The 25,351-nt window shown below is 33.1% G+C and overlaps 1 protein-coding gene across 2 annotated transcripts in view; it reads left to right on the top strand.

Annotated features, from left to right (window-relative positions):
* The window catches only part of LOC119081074 (bifunctional heparan sulfate N-deacetylase/N-sulfotransferase), an 88,037-nt gene that overhangs the window by 9,057 nt on the left and 53,629 nt on the right, over positions 1-25,351 (top strand). The window contains exon 2 of one of the 2 annotated variants that reach the window (XM_037189816.1): positions 12,811-12,865. The exons of the other annotated variant lie outside the window; for it this stretch is intronic. The gene's annotated coding sequence lies outside the window, so the exon portion shown is untranslated. The remainder of the gene's footprint in view (positions 1-12,810; positions 12,866-25,351) is intronic. 2 annotated transcript variants of the gene reach the window in all.

Raw genomic sequence — 25,351 nt, 5'->3', positions numbered from 1 at the left:
TTTTTTTTGTTTTTGTTTTAAATGAAAATAGCTTTTACTGAATTACACTGTACCGTAGCATAATAGTGAAGAGCAGAAGCTATGAAAGCTAAAAAAAAATATTTTTTTTTGTGTACGTGTTATGATGCATAACATAAACAAAAGTCATTTTTGATGTGATAAACGAGCAAGGAATTTAATAAATTTGTTGTGCTGATGATACGCCGTGGTTTATGGGAATAGACGAGGAAACCATAACATTGTATACTGTTGGATAGACGGGAATTGATGTTGGATGTTTTCAATTTTGATGTGGTCGTTTGTTGGTTTATAATGATAGTTTTTTACTGGCTTAAAAAAAGGTTGTTGCTTTTATTTATTTTTAACATAAATTTTGATACATAAATCACATGACTGAATACTGAAAATGAATAACTGAATTTGCGACTGTACAGCTATTTGATCAAAAGGCGCAACTAACACACAGATTTTCTACAATAGACTGAGAAAATCTCCGATTAAAATTCAATTATTGTCGACATATGATTTTTTTTACCAAGTTTTACTCTAGTTTCCACCGAATACACATCGCAGTCGTAAATTATCAAAATCAAAATTGTCTTAGTTATCAAATATATATTTACTAGAACTCTCGCAACCATCCTGTCAGAAGGTCTGTTTCACGGAGAAAAATTCTTAATTTCTATGTGGCTTATGATGACAGATGACAATTGTGTTCCGTATATAATTATTATCCTCATCTACTTTTGCATAATCTTTTAATTCGTCTTTCTAAATGTAGCTTTCGCGACAAGACATCGCAAAGATAAAACAAATTCTTGTCGGAAGCCATGATTCCTTCTCGAACAAAACTTTGACAAATCTCGAGGAAAATTCCGCACATTTTCTTGCGAAACAATTTTCCCATTCCACAGAAAAGCCATTTTCAAATTTCTGATTTTTCTTTCCTTTACACATAACTGCGAATAGGTGGCTCTAGTGCTTTCATGATTCTATATACAGGCCAGAGCCACATAAAAGTATGCCAGCTTGGGTTTGATAAATTTCTTCGTAATATTACTGTCGTGCCTTTCGCATTCTCAATTCGAAACGCATTTTTTTGTAAAGAAAAAGTGGAAAACCTTTAACTGCTTACGAGGAAAATGCCTTAATTGCAATAAAAACAACCCGAACAAGTACAACAACAAGGGAAATGTACATCATTATGTTGCGTGTCTAATTGCATACATATAATATTACCCTGCACAAAAGTGGCTTTCACCCATGTTGAAAATGAACTGCACCACTTCAATTGTGAAAGTCTATGTACATAACAACAATTCCTCGGCGATAAACATTTATACGGTGGTGGTGATGTCGGAATTATGTCGATAAGATATATTTTATACGCTGATACTGTGACATTATTATTTAACCCCTAACGTCTTTTGCGGAAAGAATTTCTTTATAAATAAACTATCGATTGTTGCCGGTGCGGTACGATGGCAGTTAGATGGCTTTAATATATATGGGTTGATAAGTACAGCATAAATGGCATTATGGCATATTCATATGGGTTTTTGTTTTGTTTTTATTATTACGGTGAAACATATACTCTGCAGGCGGCAGGCAGGCGACCCGGACGTTCGAATTATGAGACATATTAATAACTCTCGAGACGAGACCCTTTGCTTCAAATGTCTGAAAGTCTAAGGATTTTTATTTGTTCCAAGAGTCACAGTCAGGGCCGGACTGGCTACTAAAAGTCACATCGGGCTAATTGGCTGAAAAAGGCTCAGAGGCGACTAAATAAACTTTCCAGTACAGCGCCCAGTATAGCCAGTCTGAGCCTGGTCACAGTTGCAACGCTAAGTTTTGAGAAATGATAAATCCAACCCAGAGACACGATGAGCACAATTTTGAATGTTTCAATGGTATTGTAGGCGCAATGTATTAGGCAAAATTGGCAGATGGTTTCATCAAGTAACTTCGATATATTTTATAGCTCTAAACGGCTCCCGGATTAAGATCAACATTTTCAAACGCACATAATTAACTTAGCGTAAAATGTTACCTTTGCTGTCGTTCTTTATTGGTCATAACTGAAACCACATTAATAATGCCATTACATTCTGAAAATTGTAGACATTCGTGTTTGTTTTTATGAAAACATAATGAACTTTAAACTTTTCCGAAATGAACTTTTTTTTATTATTATTGTTTCCAAGCAGCATTATCGACAAGGTTAATTATGGCTGTATGATTTATGGCTTCGCCGAATATACGTTATTTTATCAAGACGGTTATCTCAAATTATTCTGGTAATAAATTACATTAACGAGCAATTCTTTGTTTCGAAAAAAAACCACCACCCGATAAACGATATCAATTGTTTCAGTCTAACTAATGGCAATCGCTGGGGTGAAAAAAAATGGTAAAACTTCTCTCCGCAATATTTTACTACGAGCATTCAACCCATCGCGATTTAATGCATGTGCTTACAGTAACAAACGAATAATGCGACCACAATTCCAGAAAACCATTCAAAGACTTTAAATCACCTGTCGGTGCAGAGTGTATTATTAGTCTTTGCAACAATTTCATATTAAACTTTTTAATTGTAATGTCGATATTGTTACGTATACCAGTGTAAAGACTGTAATTTTTATTTCCGGAAAATTGAATTAATTAAAAGTGAATTCTGCCGTTCCGTGCAATGTGAAAAGTTTAAAAATTTAGGTCAGCTCGTGAATTTAAGGAGAATAGGAAAATATTTTCGACATTTTCATTGTACTTGAAATTTAAAAAAAAAAACTGCTGTGGTTCAGTGTAATAGTAATTTTTGCAAAGCGCCGGACCCAATCCCTATTCTATCTAGATCATGTTGGTATGTGACACTTTTCCATTGTTTAGTTTATGCGATAGGAAAACTTTTTTTATCTGATAAACTATCAATACGTTTTTTTTCCCTCGTATACTTTTATAGAAATGCTCTGCGAGAAGCACGATATAGATTTTCGATTAACCTATAAAGTTTTGATCATATCGGTTTATGATATGCCATTTAATATCACAACTTTGAAATAAGCTCTGCTCTGTCGTTTAGTGAACTTTTGCTATTGTAAACGAAAGGGTTGTATCTACGAAAATTGTCGGAAAATATACTCACAAAATGATATTTATGTGGTAAACTTTCTATTTCTACATGAGAAGGTACATTATTGATAACATTGTACTGTGCATGTTATAGCAAATATTAATATTCGATTAAGCGCATGCAAGTCACAGTAAAAGGTTAGGGCATGAAAAGTGGGATTTGATCTGACAATATTAACCGAGTGCAAATCGATTTGAAATGTGCAAGCCATTTAATGTGTACCAAACTGAATACATCAATGCTTAATTAGTGTAGAGTGAAAAGGTGAATTGCAATTTAGATTGACATTACAGATTTCCGATTTGTTTATGAGAAAAGTTTTTTTCTTCCGAAATGTCGTTGCTGTTTCAAGGGTTCAGAATGTTTAGGTAAAGTATGAGAGCTGAATTAATGAAGTGAAGAAATTTAGTCAGACCTTTATAAAATCGGTACGAGATTATCATGTTCATGTTATAGTAGTCAGATGTAGTGCAGAAGCAGTAGATTTACGTTAAGCATAGTACTAGCGAAATCTTTTACACAAAAATATTTGCTAGTGCCTTGAGCAAGTTTTCTTCCTTTATCTGCTTGATCCCTCATATACAAACAGCCCCTTTGTTCGTAACGGCTAAGTAGATAATGTGCTTTCTCACATCGAATTCGATTCCCCAACAGAAGAAAGAAAAAAACATTTTCTCACATTAATAACACGTTATCACCTATAATTAAATTAGAGAAAATTAAATCATTGAAGCTGCATACTTTTACAATAACCGCTCACACACCATACGCCCTAATGAAATTACGCCACCTAATCCGATTACAATAAAAACTTTTCCTATTATATCTGACTCAATTCGAAACCATCTCATATCAACAAATATATACACAGCGTGTAGACAATCACCTATAGACACCATCAGCATTGAGAAGAAGAAAAAAAAACGGAAAAAAATCATAATTTTGGAAATGAATGAGCTTACATTAATATTAACTGAAAGTACCTGAGGGCCTTTATTTAGTAAAACGCGTTTTAAAGGTATCCACACCGTCTTCGGAGATAATATAAACGCCAAATGGGAACAATCCAGCGAGAAACATAACTAATCCTCTTTTTACAAAAAAGGCGCACCGAAAATTGAAAGAGAATAAAATATTATTACGTACCTTGTGCCTGCTTATGAAAATATTTGTCTAATCCAATCTGACAATAATTTAAGAGAAATAGACGAAAAAATCATGTTTTTTTTGGTCACATAAACGAAGGAATTTATTTCAATACTTTACAGTACAGACCAACCAGAGCTGAGTATTTGAACTGTTCCATTTGTTTATCTTAACTTTATTTGCTTTTTGTACAGTACACACATAAAACATACGTTCGTTTTAAGAGTTCCATTCGTACAAACATACCAAACACACATAGCGCTTAGAGTAACAAATCAATGAAGGAATTATTGCCACACGTTCGGAAAAGAAGTTAAAAGTCGATGCACCTATAAACCGAGAATATAATGTCGGTCGTATATAATGGTGTATAAATGGATGAACACAAAAAAGAGAGCCATTCGACCATGCTTGTCATCATTGTTTGAATTTTTCTGAAATGAATTGTTGAATGAGTGGGCGAATCATTTGAGTACAAGTTTTTAACAGAATTAGATCTTTTTTATGTGGAATGTCGGTAGATAAAGTACACAGTGGTATAAAAATTGATGGGAATTCGTGTAATGGTACGCACACGCTTTTTCTCAACAATGACCATTAATTGTGTTTAAAAGCAAAAGAAGAAGAGAAAATAATGAAAAAGCATCGATAATATGAGAAAACCTTCAAACATTTGAAAACTACAGTTCGTCAGTGGGCCGGCTATTGTCATAAATCTAGGCACATTTAGGTCTTTGAACAGACGTATATTGAAAAGTTCACTTTCTCCTTAGTACTAATTCGTTGAGCAACGATTCAATCCTGTTCTTCTCGCTAAGAACCAATTCCATTTTCATAAGTTACCGTATGTAGCCAGGGAAGGAATTACCCTCAATACTCTTGCGAAAAATATATTTTTCCTTCAACGATATTTTACCGCTTTAATTTGTCTTGAAGTAAAGAAGGTTGGGTAGTTGCCCCACTCCAACGCTTGCATTAATTTCCGTTTTATTCAATCAAATTCCTTATTACATTTTCCGCTAAATTCATTATTGCAATTGTTATAATTCAAAGTCGTAACTCAAGATCATGGCAATTTATGAGGAAAAACACCTTCGATTGGAATCTATTTTGAAATTGTGAAATTTATCGATATTATTCAAAAAGAAAAATAAGCTTTGAGTCGAACAAGAAAAATCGACGAAAATTTATATAAAAAAACGTTCTGAAACTGGATACGAGAAATACTTCTTATGTAGCATTTAAGTGTACATTGTACATACGTATGCATACTATGGTATAGACGTATAGAGAAAGATAGCAAAATATGAAAATATGAACAATATGAGACGATATAACTTTCTGATAATGCTCCACTTAGACAAATTTATATATTTTAGGGAAGAAAATTCTGAGCACTTTGCTTTTGCCATACTTATATGTCTTATATGTGGAATTCTTAAGTTGTTAGGTGTTAGATAATACCAAATATAACGTTATGAAGGGAGTGACTTTGATTATAGTACAAAAGAGATGTTAATTTTATCTTACCAATAAATGAAGAGGTGAATTGCTTTTTATAAAGTTCTGAATTATTCGATAAATCAACGAGAAATGATGAATAATGTGCGGTGTGCGGCATGGTGGTGGTGTGTCTGTATTTTCCAACGGAAGTCTGATTTTATTCATTGAATAAATTCATATTTTCTTGATTATTTATACGTTACTTTTTTGCACGAAGCAATGAATTGAAGGGAAGTTTTGAAATATTTTCGCCAGAAACGAAGAAAATGTGAAAAATGAAATTGTTTTTTTACCGCACACAATCAAGATTGAGGATGCTGATGAAAAGAAAATTAAAATGTTCGCTTTTTCATAAATTGTTTCGAAATTCGAATTTCTTCGGGGTTTTTATGTTTCAGTTGTAAAGAAAGATCGCAAGACTTCCTTATGACGAACAGACATACAAATACCGAACAAAATCTGTATTCAGTCCAGTATCTTTTCACTAATTTTTCGATTAATTCATTTCCTGTCCATTGGAGGTCTTTTAAGTTTTTCAATAAAGTAGAATAGACGTTTTAGGTTCGAAAAGAACTAAATGATTTGTCAAGTAATATGAATGGCAGTTCTTCTCGACAAACATCACAGGTGCTGTATGGGGCAGACCATTTAGTCGTATTTCAAACTTAAATGTTCTATTGCGTCTATTGGTAATATTTTTATATTGATTGTATAGAACTCACATCGTTATCCATTGGACTATTGCTTAAACTTAAGACGTCGTGATGTAAAAGTAGACGGAATAAAGCGACTGGGTTTATAGTCTGTTTCATGATTTTTGTTTATGAAAACTTGTGATGCAGGTCAAAGTCAAAGTCAGTCCGTTTTGAAAAGTTGAAAGGTTGAAAGAAATTTAAATTTGAATTTTATTTTGTGTAGTGTGTTTCGAGCGGACGCTAGGCATATAAATTTATTTAAATATCATCGAAGAGACCCCATTGGCTTTTGATATTTAGGTTGTTTCGACTCGCAATATGGCAGCTGTCGAGGCGATGTTGTACCTCAATTTCCATTTTTACTAAATTCAGTCTTAACAACCAAAATAAATGCTCATTTCAGTCGCGTTTTAAACCGGCTGTGGTCTTTTTAGAGTAGAATACTTTTTAATGTGCTCACTGGCAAAACTTAAAGTTGACAATTTCTCTAAATACTGTGACGACCGTTAGAGTGAAAGAGAGTCAATTTACTTTGTTCACTTCATTCTTTAGTGTGAAACGGCTTTCTAAAGAATTAACTTTCTTTCAGTTTTAAATTACGCTTTTACGAATACTTAATACTTTCTTTTCACTTTAATTTTCCTTTCATAAAACCGACGACCAAGAGAAACTAGATGTCGGTGAAAGAAAACACAGTTATTAAATGAAATTACAAGTAAACATCAAAATTAAATGCTTTTAACGTCCCTTGCGACACCACAAAGTACATACATTAACACCTCCATTCTTAATCAAAAGTATATTTTCACCGAAAAGTTTGACAAGCAAATTAGAATTTATTGTTTGTCACACAATCATCCGGGTTTTGCTTATGTATATTATAATAAACTTTTGTTGATGGAGGGTTCAAGTAACATGTAACGTAACATGTACATCGTACATGAGTATTTTAATGGCTGGAAAAATAAATAGGAAGAAATTTTCATGGTAGCGATGTTTCAAGTGCTCCACTGAATTTTCGTTTTCCGTTACAAGATACGAATAGATATGTGTATATGGTAATCTATGGTGTGGTAGGTTAGGTAGTGGGTATGTATATACTTATAGATACGGGTAAAAGTAGCTTCACAAAATGTTCTATTTTATGTGCAGAGTAATGGGATTATGTTCATCTAATAGAGAAAATGACTTTGTGAAAGGGCTTTATGATTGGGTTTCAGATTATTTCTGTTCATAGATATGTTGGAGAATTTTCAACCGCATTATGTTTTCGGGTATTTCTGAAGGGTAGTTTTGTGATTTTTGATAAGGAGTACAATGGCCGTTGATTTAGAAATTTCACGTGCAACGAATACTCCAGTCTTCCAACATTAGGATCCATGATATTTTATGGACCATTGGATGATTGTTGTTACGTTTCGTCGAGTATTTAGCCGGAGGTTGCGAGAAAAAAGAATTCAGAACGTTGGGAAGGTGAGAATGATGCATAAAATTAGAGCAAAAGGAATGTTGTTTGCTCTACACTTTGAAGATAAGCAGTGGTTCCATGTTTAAAATTAGTATAAAATGAAGATATTTGATACACAATTTGAACTTATTTCCGTTGAAAAGAATGTCGCTTTCATAATTTTCTGTACTTTTTAACGAATTACAATGCGAATTACAACGAGTATTTGGTTTCATTTTTACTCCCGACCCCATAAACAAAATCTGCTATTGCTACAAACATGAAAATATTCAACATAATCTCGAGCTGATTTAGTGTCTAAAGCTGTTAACTAGCCTGAATGTTGTGATGTGAATTTTCCAAATGTGAAAATTTATCTTGATACAAGTCAAAATTTATGGATCCTCCTTGTGCTTCGGTCGTTGATTTCTGCGTGAAGTTGACAAACTAATTCAAATACAAATTTCGATTTATTGCTATACGACAGGATAACAAATGCTTTAGTTTTCATATTACGATGAGAGTCATCATTCGACAGAACATCTCAACGCAATAACTGAACCACATTCATACAACTATAAAATGTACTCAAGATGGATTTCAAATCTCCGTAACAACCAACGAATACAATTGTTCGAGGGCTTGACACAATTTACGCTCTTCAGTTCGTTAGTATACACAGCAAAAGTTACCGAATCAACAAAACACTTCATGAACACGAAAAGTCTGCGTTCTCCAAACAGTGAAAGTAGAACAAAGAAGAGACCGCTCGACGATGTAATTAAACCAATAAGCTGTCGCAATATTATTGGATGTTAGCTTCGTCCCTTTAACCAACCTTTCAAGCGACAAACATAACTCTGTATATAGTCATTAAATCCATATCTTGTGTATGAAAGCCATAACACTTTCTGTATTTTGAAACTACTTCCCTCAATGATATTTGCGTGAACCAAAAACCTGTGAAAAGATATGAAACTAGTGGTTGATCTTAACGAGGTGATTAGTGACCGATATCAATATGAAAACTAATTATGCAACAACAATGTACTGAACGTGTATCAATATTCATATAAGGTAATATTTAGGCATATTGTGGTATGTAAATCATTATCTAACAAAGGCTGAACAATAATAAAGAGAATGAAAGCCGTAAAAGTAAATTACCAAATTTCTCCTAAAATATGAAATCTCCTGGAAATTCTAATCTGTTCCAATCATATTAATGCCGGAAATTTTTTGAGATATCAAACAATTACGAGAAACATCTTCTTTTAAGAAGTTAAATTCCTTTATTACATTGAAGATTAACGCTATTAAAGGAAAATATATTTTCCTTCTTCCACCTTAATAAAAACAAATAAATTTTTCATAAACACAACCCATCCAGAAATTACATCATAAACATTTTCCATCAAAATAAAAGCACTCAGAATTCAATGTCCGCTCGAAAACAACTTAAATTTAATTCATTTGAAAATCCTTTTGGTGCGTCCCTAACGTCCAAAACCAAATGACACCATTGGGTATCATAATCTATAGGTATAACAACGGAAGGAGAAGATGTTTTGGGCTTTAACCGAAAAAAATGAAACGAAAAATCTATTTCCCTTTGTCTGAACATTTTCTTACACTCGTTCACTTCACTTAGCACACAATATAATTTGACGGGTTCGGAATTTTTGGTTTAAATTTCTTGTAACATTTTCCTTTACACTTTTCAGTTGTTTTCATGTTTTTTCTTTTCTTTTTGGCGAACATACAATCTATTCACATTTGAGTGTATATGATATGGTAGAATCGAATAAATTATTGAAAGTTATTTGATGATTTATATGCGGAAAATTTATATCGTTTTCAAAAAGTGATGTGGTATTACCATCGAACATTTCTTAGTTGTATTGGATTTGCCAAGCCAATATATATTGACAAAGATACTGTTCGTCTTGTTTATAAATATATTTCGATGTTTGCATAGTTCCTTTTTTTATTATTTTAGTTTGACTAAAAGTTTGATACAAAAGTTTTTGGATATAATTCTCGAGCATACCCATAACAACAGTATATCATTGCTAAAAGCTTAAGAATTTTACATACACTTGCATGTAGACAATTTATGTATTCGATACCATATCCATCCAATATAAAATGTATACAAAGGGTGAAACATTTCAATTCAAACGTTTTATAAATCCCTAACATCAAACTTGTGTGCATACATACTTTTTACTCTTGTGCGGCGGCGGTGTGGTATGCGTCCATATATTTATATATTTCTATGTAATGCACCCAAGTATGGTTTATGTAATGTGTTTTGTTGTGCTTGTTGGCATTTTCATAGTTTTCAAAGTAATTCAATTTTACAAGAGAAAATTTTCAAAAACTTTGTATATTACATTAGCTGAGATATCTGCACACAGCATACAGCATTTTGCCGCCATACATTTTAAAACAAATTTTCGGGAGAAAAGTTTATCTTACCCCCACCAGCTCCGAGAAAATGTTCCACATTCAAAGCCTGTTATTATTAGGTATAAACTTTGTATACAGAGCATTTTTGATCGCACTCCACAAAGGTGTATCGTATGTACGATGGAGCTGGTATTCAAATCACAGCATGTATAGAGGTCCTTTTTATTAAATAAATCCGTGCATATACAAACGATGGAAATTGGATAAACACTATGTTGTCGAGGATAAGGATACATTTTAATCATTCACGTTCTAAGCTATCTGCAGTAGATGTAGCAGTAAAAGCTATAACTTAGATTAAGAGAGAATTCGGATTAAATCTTTGCTGTGCTTAGGTACGAAGAAGTAATTTAGCTACTGATCGCATAATGTAATAGGGAAAAGTTCCAATGTTGGTTTGAATAAAACTATGATTCCAATTATGATGAACAAGCTCATATGAACAAGTAACATGATGCGCAGGAATAGGTCGAAAGCACATGTGAATTTCAGTACTTTGTATGTCCACTGTTTAAAACCTAGGCCATATTGTTGTACTACATAAGAGTCAAAATATTTCAATGATCTTTCTCATGATGGCCCTAACGAAGATGAAGATGTCGGTAGCAAACTGTATATTAGATTTTTTAGAGTTTTAGCGAATTCAAATTTTGCGCCGAAATAGCATACACTGGGAACATCGATGACTTGTAAGACTCTGATAAATCTGAAATTGTGTTTTCTTAATGTTAACCAACTGTAGCTAAATTGTGCGAAATAAGCGATAAGGACATACACATAATATATGTCGGTGAAATTTATAGTCAGTACACAAAACTTGTTTAACAAATGAAGCTTCAGATTTTTAGCCCCGTACGAAGTACGAAGGGGCTTATAGGATTACGATGCCGTGTGTAATTGATGGAATTCGAAGCAAACGGTAAGGGCAAAGTGTTTGCCTATGTTCATAGATGACGAATCCGCAATAAAAATTTGGGCCGTCTGTCCGTCTGTCCGTCACGTCGATATCTTGAGTAAATCAAATCCGATTTCAAAAATTCCTGAAAGATAGTCAAAATAGTGAGGCTAAGTTCGAAGATGGGCATATTCGGGTCGGCCCTTCGTGAGTTAGGGCCACCTAAGTGATTTAAGGTCTTTTGGTGATATTTATGGCAAAATAAACGATGGAAATGTCAATACCAATCCAGGAAAAAAAAGTTTTTTTAAATCGGGTGAGTGGACCGTGAGTTAGGGCCTTAGAAGTGAAAAGGGCCCTATGCGTATTTTTCATAGAACTCAAGTAAATTTCATTTGTTTTTCGTAATTTTTGTGTCATTTGGAAGGTAATCAAAGGCCGAATAGAATGTTGTTGAAAAAAAAATTAAATTTGGGTCCTCGGACTAAGGCCGCTACTAGGGCCCTATGCGTGTTTTACATACAACTCGAGTAAATTTCATCCGTTTTTCGTAATCTTTGTTTCATTTGAAAGATAATCGAACACCGAATAGAATGTTGCTGAAAAAAAAATTAAATTTGGGTCCTCGGACTAAGGCCGCTACTAGGGCCCTATGTGTATTTTACATATAACTCGAGCAAATTTCATCCGTTTTTCGTAATTTTTGTTTCATTTGGAAGGTAATCAAAGGCCGAATAGAATGTTGTTGAAAAAAAATTAAATTTGGGTCCTCGGACTAAGGCCGCTACTAGGGCCTTATGTGTATTTTACATATAACTCGAGCAAATTTCATCCGTTTTCCGTATTTTTTGTTTCATTTGGAAGGTAATCAAAGGCCGAATAGAATGTAGTTGAAAAAAAAAATTAAATTTGGATCCTCGGACTGAGGCCGATACTAGGCCCTATGTGTATTTATACTCAATAAATTAAAATTTTAGGGCTATTTGAAATTTTTGTTTTATTTGAAAGGAACGTCGTACGGGGCTTCGTAATTGCGCTATGCGCAATTTCTAAGATGTACACATTACATAATAATTTTACTTTAACTACTTTAACCGGCGCATAGGCTTACGGTCAAAATAGGGTGACAGACGCACTAGGGTCACGTACGCAATAGATATACGGGTTTGTACGGGGCTCAGTCGCAGCAAACGCTCCGACTGTTCTGATGGCTCGTTTATTTTCGTTCTTGTTTTCGTTGAACTACATTGCGTACTTAAAAAGATTAAGAACATAAAAATCTAGATTTTTATTTGTTAAACGAAATTCTTATGGAATCAATTACAAACCACTACAACTGCCAAATGAGAAAACATGTCGAATTTCACTTTTCTATCCCTGTAATCATAGCTTAAAAAAATTAAAATGCTGATTGCTTTATCTGTAATAGTGTAATGCTACCACACCTATCTGATATTCTATTGTTACAACATCGATTTTCGATGATGAAATTAACATTTTCTTCTTTATGTTACAGGTAATTTTGTCTACTTCCACTACAAAACACAAACTTAACAATTACGAAAAAGTTGGTAAGTTCCGGAACTTTTTGGTTACAATATTCAGCAAGAAGTGTTTTAGCACTATGGTTGTGCGAAAGCAAATAATTTACATTTGTCTGTATTTAAAGACAATTCCAAAGAAGATCGATCCGAAAACAAACCACCTGCCCTGACTTCCAACTCGACACCTGACTTAAACACCGACGTTACTAACTTTAACTTCCGGGAATATTTCTTTTATTGGACTGAACAGATCACGATATCACAACGTTTACCTACCGGATAATAATTGTATCATCTACATTCTACAAGGAATAATCGCCGCTAGACAAATACAATGAGTGATGTGAATGTGTCGAGACATTTAAATTATTCCTGACGTTTTGACATGCAATCGTTACATTGCCGGATAATATCCATTTCATTTAGATATAAAATTGAATAAATTAAAAATCGCGTAATTGCCTATTGAGCGATGACTGTTTCAAACACCACACGAACACACTCTACATTGATATTTACATTCCTGAACCATCTGTTAAAATAAATAAATTTCAAAAACTATTGCAAGCAATGTGAATCTATCTATAAAGCAGTTTCGAACAAGTTAGAGTTCATATAGAATGAGAGTATGCAGAGTATGACTGTTTCAAATTGCATGGTTTTGTAGTGAACGAAAAAAGTAATTCACTCGGTTTTCTGTGCTAAGGGCAATTTTGCTAATAATACTTTTGCACAAAACTGAAATTTTACTGATTGCATATGTCATTTGATGTCAGAAAAACGTAAAAAACCGCTAAATTCTGACGAAAATGACCCAGAAACGAAACATATGCTACGGACACATACAGTTTGTAACATAAAACGAGCAAAAGTATCAAACATAAAGATGAAACAAATTTATTTACGAAAAAAAAACACGAAATTAATTTTATAACACGTAGCCAACTGTTTTCAATATAAAAAGCCTTTTATATCAACCTAGAGGTATGGCGTACGTACATAAACGAAGAGTCATAACTTTTAGTATTATAAATTTCATCTTTTCAAGTCGCTTGTCTTTGGAAATGTTATTACTTGTTGGGGCATAATCTTTATAACATACAAGCGTACGCCATTCGATCTAATCTCATATATATAGACGTTTTTAATGTTTTTTTTTATATTTTATTATTTCCATCTAACTAAAACAGCCTGTTTCAGCAGATTTGCTCTGTGTGTATATATCTTTTAAATCACTGTACTAAAAGCAAGACGAAGAGAAAAAATAACAAATCCGATCATTATAATGCATAACAAGTATAAAACTACCCACACACACCTCACACACGTATCTCTACCAGTTCACTCTTTTAACTTCACTTCACAATGCACATTATGATGAGAAAAAAAAATATTTTCTTTTCTTTTTTGATATGGCTCGTTCGTACGTTGTATAGTAAAGTTTTGGCGGAATAGGGCAGCCGTTTGTGCCATTTTTATTCTTGTTTGAAAACGTATACATATAGAGGGGGAAACGACACATAAAACATTTCTGTCAAGATTTATTTGTTATAAAAAGGTGCGATTGTTGGATACTCCGTATCCTTCTGAACGGAGTTGATACGGGGATATTTCTTCAGAACTAGTTGTTTTGAGTGTGTGTCTCGGGTCTTTGCTTAGAGTGCAGAATTTCTTGTATTTACCCCGAAAATAATTCAACTTGATAACAAACTCTTGTCAAGGATAAAGTAAAGTGGAAATTGTGGACATAACAATAGCTACCGTTTTGCAATAATAGGAAAATATAAGAAAGAAGTGGTAATAACTTTAACTTCACACCCCGATTAAAAATAAAAGTCTCAAAGGTTCGAAAAGAGACGTCATACGGTCTCAAATCCTTTTTATTGTGAGACGTGAGACGTCTCTTTTCGAACCTTTGAGACTTTTATTTTTACTTGGGACCGTGGTACGAAAGAGACCTTTGACAAACAGAAAATTCTTAAATCCATCAACTGCTACGTCTGTTTCGCATTTCACTGTGAATTTTTAAAAATATTCCTTGATCCGTCTGTGTTTTTTATAATTTCAATGTTAGCCTTTCAGAATACAAAATACGTATCACGACTTAATCCTTAAGTTTACTACTTCTTTTGTTTAATCCTAATGTTTGGCACACAATCTTTTACTTGAAAATTAGTTGAATCGGTTGAAGATGAGAAAAATGGGTCAAGTGATTTGGAATTAGGGTTATTTTTAAGGATTTTTTTGTTATAAAAAGGTTTAATTAAAACGAAAGCTAACGGTGATGACGAGCCAAATAGGAAGATGTCTTCATAATAATTTCTCCTTGAAATTATGGCGCGTGTATTAAATTCCAGTGCATTCTGGCAGCGAAAAGTTAAATTTCTTGACATCATACATATTTTCAAAGTTGAAATCAACATCAGCAATTGTTATTGTTTGTAGATCTTATCATTACTCCCATTTCGATCATAATATTATGACTTAATGTATCGAATCTCAATAAATAATATTGAATATTACATTACTAAATTGAAAGCCTGAAATGATAATATCTTCTTTAAGCTCGGCATATAAATACGAAGTCAAAAGTTTTCTCAACACAACCCACACCATGAATTAAATGCTCAAATTTATTTGGAGCAATAAAAAAATGAATTTTTTTTTAGCTTCGTCTTCTTTTAATAAATATGTGAGAAAGAAATGTGAACGAAATAAATTTTTATATTTTTATTTGTTGACGTTGCCTTAGTATTATACCCTTATGGATCGTAACCTCATCGTGTGTGTGTTATGTTGTGCTGTTAGCACGATGAATAAGACATTATGGTAAATGAAAAAGAAAACAACAGATAATTGTATTTTGATTTTATGGAGTGATTCTTAGTAGCTTTGAGTTTCCAAGCAGTTCCCAGACATTGTAACATTAATTATTTACATAATTAAGAAGGAAAAGTAGAACTATAAAGTTTTTGTTGACCCGAGCCGGAACCAAATAAAATGGTGGACGTCCATAGCATACAAATAGTTCATTTGAAAAAAGAATTCTGGGTTTAACGTGCGGTTATTATCGGTTATTGATAACGACAACAAAAATAAGTGATGAGCTCAGAGTAATGTGATATTATAAAGCGAAACGTTTAATATACTCCACGGTGTGGTTGAATGCAGCTTAGTTAAACATGTCGTCGCAAATGTGATATTTTTGGATATTCTTAGTCTGCTTGTGACCCTGAACAACGTTCCACATAAATTTTTGATTTTCATCCGTGCAGTCCGGAGCACCCGGACCAAGGCTCCCTAGAGTGTTCTGTGGGTGCGATAGAACTGACTGGGGTTGCAATTGATGATATGGAATTCTAACAGTCATAGTACAAAAAATTTGGCGCATGGTACTCAATAGAACGGTACTGTTGACCAGAGATATAGCAAGTGGGGTGTTGTTGGAAAGCTGAGACTCGCAGCAAAACAAAACTAAGTAGTTTGGCTCCGAAAAATTATCATGAGTGTGACTTAGGTGTTGCTGAGTTTCACAACTATGGCCAAAAATTATAGAGAAATTTTGAACCACTGTAAAGTTGTTGCTATGTAGAAAATTTGAAAAAGTAATTTTTTGGATATTGGTAGAAGTAATGTCCCTCTACTTGTACAACTAATTACCACCTCTGTGACTCAAGTATCCACGCCTCTAGAACCTTTAAAAGATCGTCATTTTTCAATTTCAATGAGTCGCCACCTGTCCACCTTGCATCCAAGCGACAAATTTTTTGTACTATGACTAGAAGAATTCCATACCTTATCGATTGCAACCCCAATCAGTTCTATCGCACCCACAGAACACTATAGGGAGCCTTGGTCCGTGTGCTTGCACGGATGAAAATCAAGAATTTTTGTGGAACGTTGTTCAGGGTCACAAGCACACTAAGAACATCCAAAAATATCTGCGACGACATGTTTAATTAAACTCCATTCAACCACACCGTGACTAATGTAAGTGAAGAAATGGAAAGATTCCGCATCAATGTCTTGAAAAATGTTAGATTTGTTTATATTTAGAAAATCTGGTGTCGTTATTGCAAAATTTTTATTTAAATTTACGAGAATTTTTCATTTATACACGGCAATTGAAAGGATAGTAGGAGATGAATATAATCTGGCTTATAAACGAATTCTACGTAAATCTTGTATTTATTAAGTGATGCATTTGCAATTTAAAATACCAATCACAAAAAATTAATTGAAAAAATTGATTTACTGTCGTATCGTGCACAGCTCATTTATTTCAATGAGTCTTGATTTGCAATTGTCTTTTGAATTGCATTTTTTTTTTGTATTCCATCAACTACCTAGCTGGTTGCAAACGTATTGAAGCGTGTCAATAATATTATGGATATAAATGAGAAGTAGCAAGAGCCGATAATAAAAAGCATTTTGAAAGATGTACATTGACATAAAACACTTATGAAAGCACATCATTTTCCTATCAAATTAACTATTTTTGCATACCTAAAATCAGTTAAACCGTTATAACGCCCAGTTTTCGAGCTCCATATTTTATTTTTTCCTTGAGTTATGTAATGTATTACGCATCTGCGGAAAAATTTGTTTATCTTTGAGTGGGACGCTTGTTTCCTGAGCTGTAGGTAAGGAATATAATCCCCGCACCTATAAAAATTTTGTCCAGCTCAGCTGTAGTCGTTGTAGTGTACTGTACAAATTCGGGACAAGTACATTATGTTAACGTAGCAGTAATATTTACAGTACAGCTGTATCAATGTACAGTTGGGCGAACATTGGTTGTCTCATCGAAAAATAAAAGTTGTACAGAAAATATTATTCAGAGTTCATAAATTTTCATCTTTAAACTATTTAGTACGTTTATTTACGTCAACTTATTAAAAAAAAAAAAACTGCCGTCCGTGCGATTCAAACTCGGGACCTCCGACACTCCAGTCCACCACCTTACCCATGACCCAACTCAGTACTTGTGTTTGGAAGACATTATGGGAAAGCTATCTTATAACATCGTACGTCTCCACTGTACTGTCTTGCTGAACATTAATGTTCAGTTGATCAGTATTGTGAAATTGAACTTTAAAAGTTCTCGTATTTTAATACTGTTGTGTGGTAATGTAATTTCCAAATGTTCAAGAAGGAAGTTTTTTTCTGTAAATTATTTGTTAGGAAATTGTAAGACTTAAGTCTTCTTCTCCTATTCTATAATTCTAAGAATAAATATTTTGAAAGAAAAAGTTAAGTTTCCGGCAGATGGGCTTTTGTCACATATTATTTAGACACCCAACAGTCTGACAGAAGCTTATTAAAATTAAGGGTAGCAACAGAGTCAATTTTACTAATACGTCATTACTGTCTCGCTCAAAAGCGGTTAAAACGCAACTAGTACTACACATGTGTACGTCAAATTTGTTATCCTTTGTTTGCAGACTTCAGTTTTTTCATTTCATGATTTTGTATGCGAATGAAAACTAAAAGTGAGAAATTTTTCTTAGGAAAAGCTGTTTATTCATTTTTTTGAGCAAACTGTTTGAAAATGTGTTAAGAATCGATTGCGTGGATTTACTTAATCAGTGCCTTTTTCTCACAAGCATCGAGGCTGAGTTCTTTCGCCGGCTACATTTATGACAAAATACGTGGAATAACGTGTGCTTCTTAAGTGCTAACTTTCGAACAGAAGAGAAAGATTGATATTTACGAATGTCAAAAAATAGGTTTATAGTGTAACAAAATCATTTACCAAGTCATTTATTAAAAAAATTTCTTGAGCCTTCATTATTCAAATACGTTATTATTCAAAACTTGAATTTCTGAATTTAGTAGGGCGGCATTTCGTCAAAGAAAGTGATTTGCCTTCCTATGGATTTTATAAAAAATGTTTTGATGGGATTATTTTGAGTATTATTAGTAGTCAAAAAAACACTTATTAGAAAAATTCAAGGTCAACAAGGTTTTTTTTAACAAACAAAATTTCACCCGCCAATATAAAATCAGCGGTACAATATAAACACTTCATTTCTTCCATTATTTTCAACGGAGATTGTGTATAAAATATAAAATTAATTAAACAACACGACATTTACGTGGAATCATCATCGAAAATTAAACTTTCGCGTACTTTGTTAACGTAGGTACTAGATTCGAAAAAACGATTCTTCTTCTTCTTCTACATATATACGTCGGAATGAAGAACCGACGTATAGAAGAATAAGAAGAATCGTCATTAAGTGCATCTTGTACTTACGTTAACAAAGCTCGCGAACGTTCATATTTCGGATTCCACGTAAGTGTCGCGTTATTTAATTAATTTTATATTTTATATACAATCTCTGTTGAAAATCATGGAATGTCGCCGAAGAAACGGATTGTTTATATTGTACCGCCGATTTTATATTGGCGGTCGAAATTTTGTTTGTTAAAAAAACCTTGTTGATCCGCGACCTAAAAAATTTCTAATTAGTGTTTTTTGACTACTAATAATAATACTCAAAATAATCCCATCAAAACATTTTCGCTAATAATTTAGGATGGCTAGACACCAAATGCCCCTCTACTAATTACAAATAGTTCCTAAATTGTCTCGAAAGTTCGTGCAGTGTTTAGTCTCATTTAACATTATGGAAGTTTTCACGACCACTACATTCAAACTGGCATTCATTCAGCTATAGTGTACATTGTCCATCCGAATGGTACTTTGAATCTGTCACAAATCATGTACTGCTCTGCTGTACAAATTCGGGACAAGTACATTTGTTAACGTAGCAGTATATTTGTTAACGTAACAGAACAGTAGTACATCTTAGCTGTACATAGTACTGTCATTACGTTCAAAATTCAGCAATTACGTACAATATACAGATATGCTGAAAACTAATGTTCAGCTGTGTAGTAAAAAGAACTGCACGGGTACCATACCCAAATATTTTTTTTATAGGTGCGTCGATGATAACCGCTTTTAAATGCTGCTGACGTAGATAGAAACATGAAACATCACGTAACATGAAAAGTACGGTTTTAAACGACTATTCTGACTTAGGTCAGCTACAGACCCCGCTGAAACACGAAAATTTTAAAATTTTCTCCAGATGTTTGCATTGCATTCGACTGTACATGCTAATGTTGACAAAAGTACATGAATTTCAGTGTAATAAACGTTTTTCTTTTGATCCGCACTTATGTAAACAGATTTACATGTATGCAAGCAAAATACTTTGCAATTGATTGTATCTGCTCTGTAACCTATTTATTGCAAACCAGTACAGAATATTGCTTCAGTAATTATATTTAATCCATAATCTCTATTATGTGCAATTGTGTATGGAGCAATTTAAATGCAATTATGTAATTTGTCGTTGATCGGGAATTGCATGTTGTATGCAAAAACAAACAATTAAAAAAATGGTTTTTGGTATATTGCCCATTTCATAATGACGTAGTTGGACACCAATTTTTAACACTTTGCTTTGGTGCGGAAGCCAATAAAAGAATAAACCAAGCCGGACGAATGAATAAAAAAAAACAGTTTTGAAAACACTAAACAACGATGTCCATGGGTAATTAAGACAGATTTTTGTACAGTCTTTTCATTTTGAGATATTTTTCGTTCAAGCTGGTCCTGCAACACACACTCGTTGAGTAAACATTCTACGATAAGCTACAGACAGTGTCACTACTACGTTAACATAGTCTATGTGCGTCACATAACGCGTGCAAGTGTAGCACAGTCACTATTTAACTGATGTAATACTCTACATAATACCTAGACAAGAGATAAGATTGCTAAAATGCACCAACTCCAACGCAGATTCTGAAGCCATAAAATTATTAGACACAACTTTACTAATTAAACTAAAACAAGCAAAGCCATACGAACTCACATACCGAAGATTATACAAACAGCGTATCAGGGCAACAAAAAATAGCATACTCCAGAGATACGTAGGCAGTGCTTCGCGTGTGAAATAATTTACATAATTACCGCTCGTCAAAACAGAAACTTCCAAGAACGTAATCTACTATTTCATGACTAGCGAGACGTTGAGGAATCACGCGAGACCGCGATTCCTAGCATTAGCATGACCAAATAATATTGGACTTCATAGTTCAACTTTAAATTCATGTGATGTGTCTGCTCTTCACCGTTTTCTGCATTATTAGGCTTACCAAAGTCCATATTGTCGATCGAATCAATTAATTGCCAGTCCAAATATTGATAATAAATTAAAAATCATCGAAATTTCACTACACATATTTATCAATCGAATGTCGAACAAGCTTTTTCCATTTTGTACAGTAAATTTTATGATTGAACAAAGTAAATTGATTTCACGTTTTTGTGTATTACGACAATCCAATACTATAAACAACATGATGAACGTATATATACGTAATGAACGAGGATAGTTAAAAATTAATTGTTTTATTTACGGTTAATTTAGTTTTGTATCGAAAATAGGACGTATGTAATTTGAAAATCGAATTAAAAAAACATATTGGAGCGGATGTTTTGTTATGGGGAAAATCGTGAATATACATTACATAAAAAAACGATTATTTGTTTCCCCAATTCGTTTTTCTAGTGATGATACATGAACGGAATATCTTTTGGATATTTTTCTGTATGGAAATATAAGCTTCTGCTAGTGTAATTTTGATTCTCTTATTTTTACTGTAACTACCAGAAGTGAAAGCCATTAACAAGATGAATAATTACAAATGTTTTTTTTCTTTCTTTCTTTTACACAAACAGCAAATTAAGTGACGATTTACATTTTCTGTTTTTAATTCAATTAAGATTAAATCCATTTAACATCTGTACAACAAACTCTGCTTTGGACATTACGTTAAATAAGCGTAATGATAAACAACCCCAATGAAATGTGCGTTTTTTTAGTCTTTTGGTCAATTAAACAAAATAGGGAAATGTAATTTTGTGAGCATTTTTTATCGATCGGAATCTTATATAATACGACAAATTACGAAATGCGGGAAATTTTACGAAAATACGTTTTTTTTTGTGAATTAGACTGCTCATGTATAAGACAGGGCCGTGAAGATTCTGGCTGAATATTCTATTAATATTTTATTGAAATATTAAATTAAAATTGAGTAGAGTTTTTGAAGGTTAATCTAGCTTTTAAATATGACTAAATGGCACATGGTCACTTGAATTTCTAACATCTCATGATTTTATATTCATTTTACTATTTACTTTTCGTCCTCTACTGTTTTATTAGAAATTGTGAGCGCTTCCCGCAACTCTGCCAGCCAAATCGTTTTTTCTTCAATTTTGCACTTCTTAAAAGGAGTTTCCTTTTAAAATTAAATTGATTTTTTTTTCGCACTCCTTTGTTACGTCGCAGGAAAAAAATCAAATTAATTATACATTTACTTTTGTACGAAGTTCTCTTTCACATCATCTATACATTCACGATGGGATCTCTTATTATTTTAATGACTCATTAAAAAATTACGTTACGCAACATTACTCTCCCGGCCTTGGGATAATTAATAAAATTCTGCTCAGAACGTTTATCCATTCATTTGCGTTTCTTTTTTGATGAAGTGCTGAAATCGACTCAAACTCATCAATTAATAAAGCAGACCAATTGTCGGGTTCGGTTACTAATTAATCGAAATAGGTCACAAGATAAATGATTCGATTTTGCCGATTCCGTTGATGAACGTAGTCTGTTGCATTGTATTGCATCATTAAAAGCATTGATAGAAAACAGAATGTAATTGATTTTAGTTTGGTTGGTGCGCCACAGATTCTAATTTTAAATTATTTCACATTTTCACATTTTATAGAAATTCAAGATGAAGCACAATCTATGAAGTCATGTTATTCTGCGTGTTTTCGGGCGGTTTATTTGAATCCGAAAATATAAACATTTTCTTTGTTTCAGCAAAAAATGCGTTCAATAAACAGAAAAACACATTAGCATCAAAGTTTTACTACAATTCATGCTTGACGATACAACCACATTATCAATCAAATATATGAACCCCATTTCATTTTTGATGTTAATTACAAAGTGATAAATGAGAAGGTGAGACGCACCTATTCCATGACATTGTGAATTTATTATTAAATGGAGAACATATTCATTCATGTTACATAAATTATCGAATAGGGATAGGGCTGAAGCGTCGTACAATAGCGCATTACTTTTAATGATATACTACGATACAATGTATCGGTTACCTTTCACATCGGATATTATATTTGTGGAAATTTTCTCGAAGGAAATTATGCCGAACATGTTATTTATACAGCGTTACTGGGGCTTTAAATAAATCAATATTGAGAACATGATTATATTAATTACGTTTTAAGTACTTACAATCGCAATTTTCTTTATTTGTTTTTATAATTGTATTTGAATATTAATCTAATTAGCACGTTGTCTTGTTAGAATTGCCGCACTCGTGTAAACATAAGTGAACAAAACACTTGTTACAGAATGTGAGACATTTTCTGTTTTCAAAGAAAATTATATTTTATACTTTGCATCATCAGCAAATAAAGAAAATTCTGAATATACCCAGCTCATGTGCGCGCCACGTATAGTCATCCCTGTGAAAGACTAATAAAAGCCTTTGAATATGATGTAGGTTTTATGTAGCCGTTTGTAAATGGTGAACATTTAATTTACGTAAAGTGTGTGCTAGAGTTATTTGTTGTTTGTCTTAAGGAGTGATTAAAATGTAAAGGGTCTGTTGTTGCTGTTGCTTGTAGTTCAGCTACTTTTTAGGTTAAGGAAACGTTTTCATTAAAATTCAGATTCAAAAACAAACTCTTCAGTATGCAGTAGAGTCGGTTTGAAAAATCACACAAATTTACAAAAAGGATCCGGTTTCGACGTAGAAAATACTGCATCACATCTAGTTGATGGAAATTCTATTTCTAAGTTTTTTCGGCATTTTATGATGTAACTAAAAACACTTACGGGTGCTGACAAATCTTCCTGTTTCGTAAGTTGACTGATAATAATTTATAAAATAATTTCTTAATACTAGGAGGCTTGTCGGTCAGTTATTTTGCATCGCAAATTTGAATGCAGTGAATATTGACTTCGGATCCTTTTTGTACGTTCTTTACTAGTTTTCTATTACTAATTTTTGAGAAAATAAATAATTTCTGAAAACCATGGCTTCGATTTCCTGTCAATAGACGTAACACATTGCCCACGTATGCACTTATTACCACAGTTTTCGATCTGAGAGACGATACCCGAATGTTAATTTGAATATTTTTTTTTATTCTGGAAATAAATCTCCAAACATGAAAATATAAAACCAAAATTAATGGGCATGCAAAATTTTTTCTTCAGCATCTATGCTATTCAGCTATTGGGAACAACGCCAACAAAACTTAATAAATTGGCTTTAAAAAAAAGCTCGAAAACATAAATCAACATGTTCAAGTAATTTAAATTTTTTTCTTTAAGAGAGAGGGTTGGCTTAGCCTTAAGCTATGGCAAAACTCTGTTCGCAAAGTATTATACCGGCTCAGCAATATCCACCTACAGTCTCGATTGTATGCATGGTATTATTATCCAGTAAACAGAAAAGCAAACAATACACTTCAAGAACTGAAATGAGAAAAAAAAGACTAACGAAACAGCCAGAACAACATATAAAAGATTAGTCAAAATTTATGCTTATTCGTACAAGAACCCGTTGCCAGTTTTGTGTGTTATGCACAAATAATATGCGGGAGCTACAAGATTTAATGGAATTCTTTAATTATTCTAATTTCATTTCATTATTCGGTAGCTAGCACATCGGAGAAGAACCTTTTGCGGCAAGTTTCAATAAATTTGCAAACTGTGTTCTTCTTGTGAAGATGTTAAAGTTTGTCGGAAAGTGAATTCTATGCAAATATGTAGAGTGAAATTCAAATTCAATTGAAAAGCATACATTTTTATATTATAGTTCATTCGGACTACATGCAATATGCTATGCTCGTGTACACTGCACATACATTTTGGAAATTAATTAAGATCTGGTTTCTGTATCATCGAGATGGTATCAATATGAAGAATGATTGAAATCCGATGAACTAAATCTGAAACTATAAGGTGTGGAGGTCGAATAATTATTTCTAAAATCTGTTTTGAGACACTGGATTCTTACGCTAATTAACTTAAGTAAATAAATGGGAATACCGATTTTTCTTTGTTAATTCTTTATCTAAACATCGCAGAACTAGCACCAAGATGTACTGTCGCATGAAATCATTTTCATAGCTATTCTCTCTTAGTCTGACATAGTGGATGAACTTTGACATAAGACGAATAGGGAGACAATAATTGTTTGTCATTCTCGCCCGTTTAATTGCTAAGAAAATATATTAGGCACTGGTGAAAGTAGAACTGAGCGGTTTTGCGTTTCCTTTCGTTCGTGTATGTCTATGGTAAACAGCGTCAGAATCTCATAATCTAAAGTCTGTTTGAACAATAATAATATAGGGACTGTGAACCTAACCACTTA

Source organism: Bradysia coprophila, unplaced genomic scaffold, assembly GCF_014529535.1.
Source record: "Bradysia coprophila strain Holo2 unplaced genomic scaffold, BU_Bcop_v1 contig_350, whole genome shotgun sequence".
Lineage (NCBI taxonomy): Eukaryota > Metazoa > Arthropoda > Insecta > Diptera > Sciaridae > Bradysia > Bradysia coprophila.
Note: the sequence above shows the minus strand (reverse complement) of the source record. Positions and strands in the feature narration are given on the sequence as shown.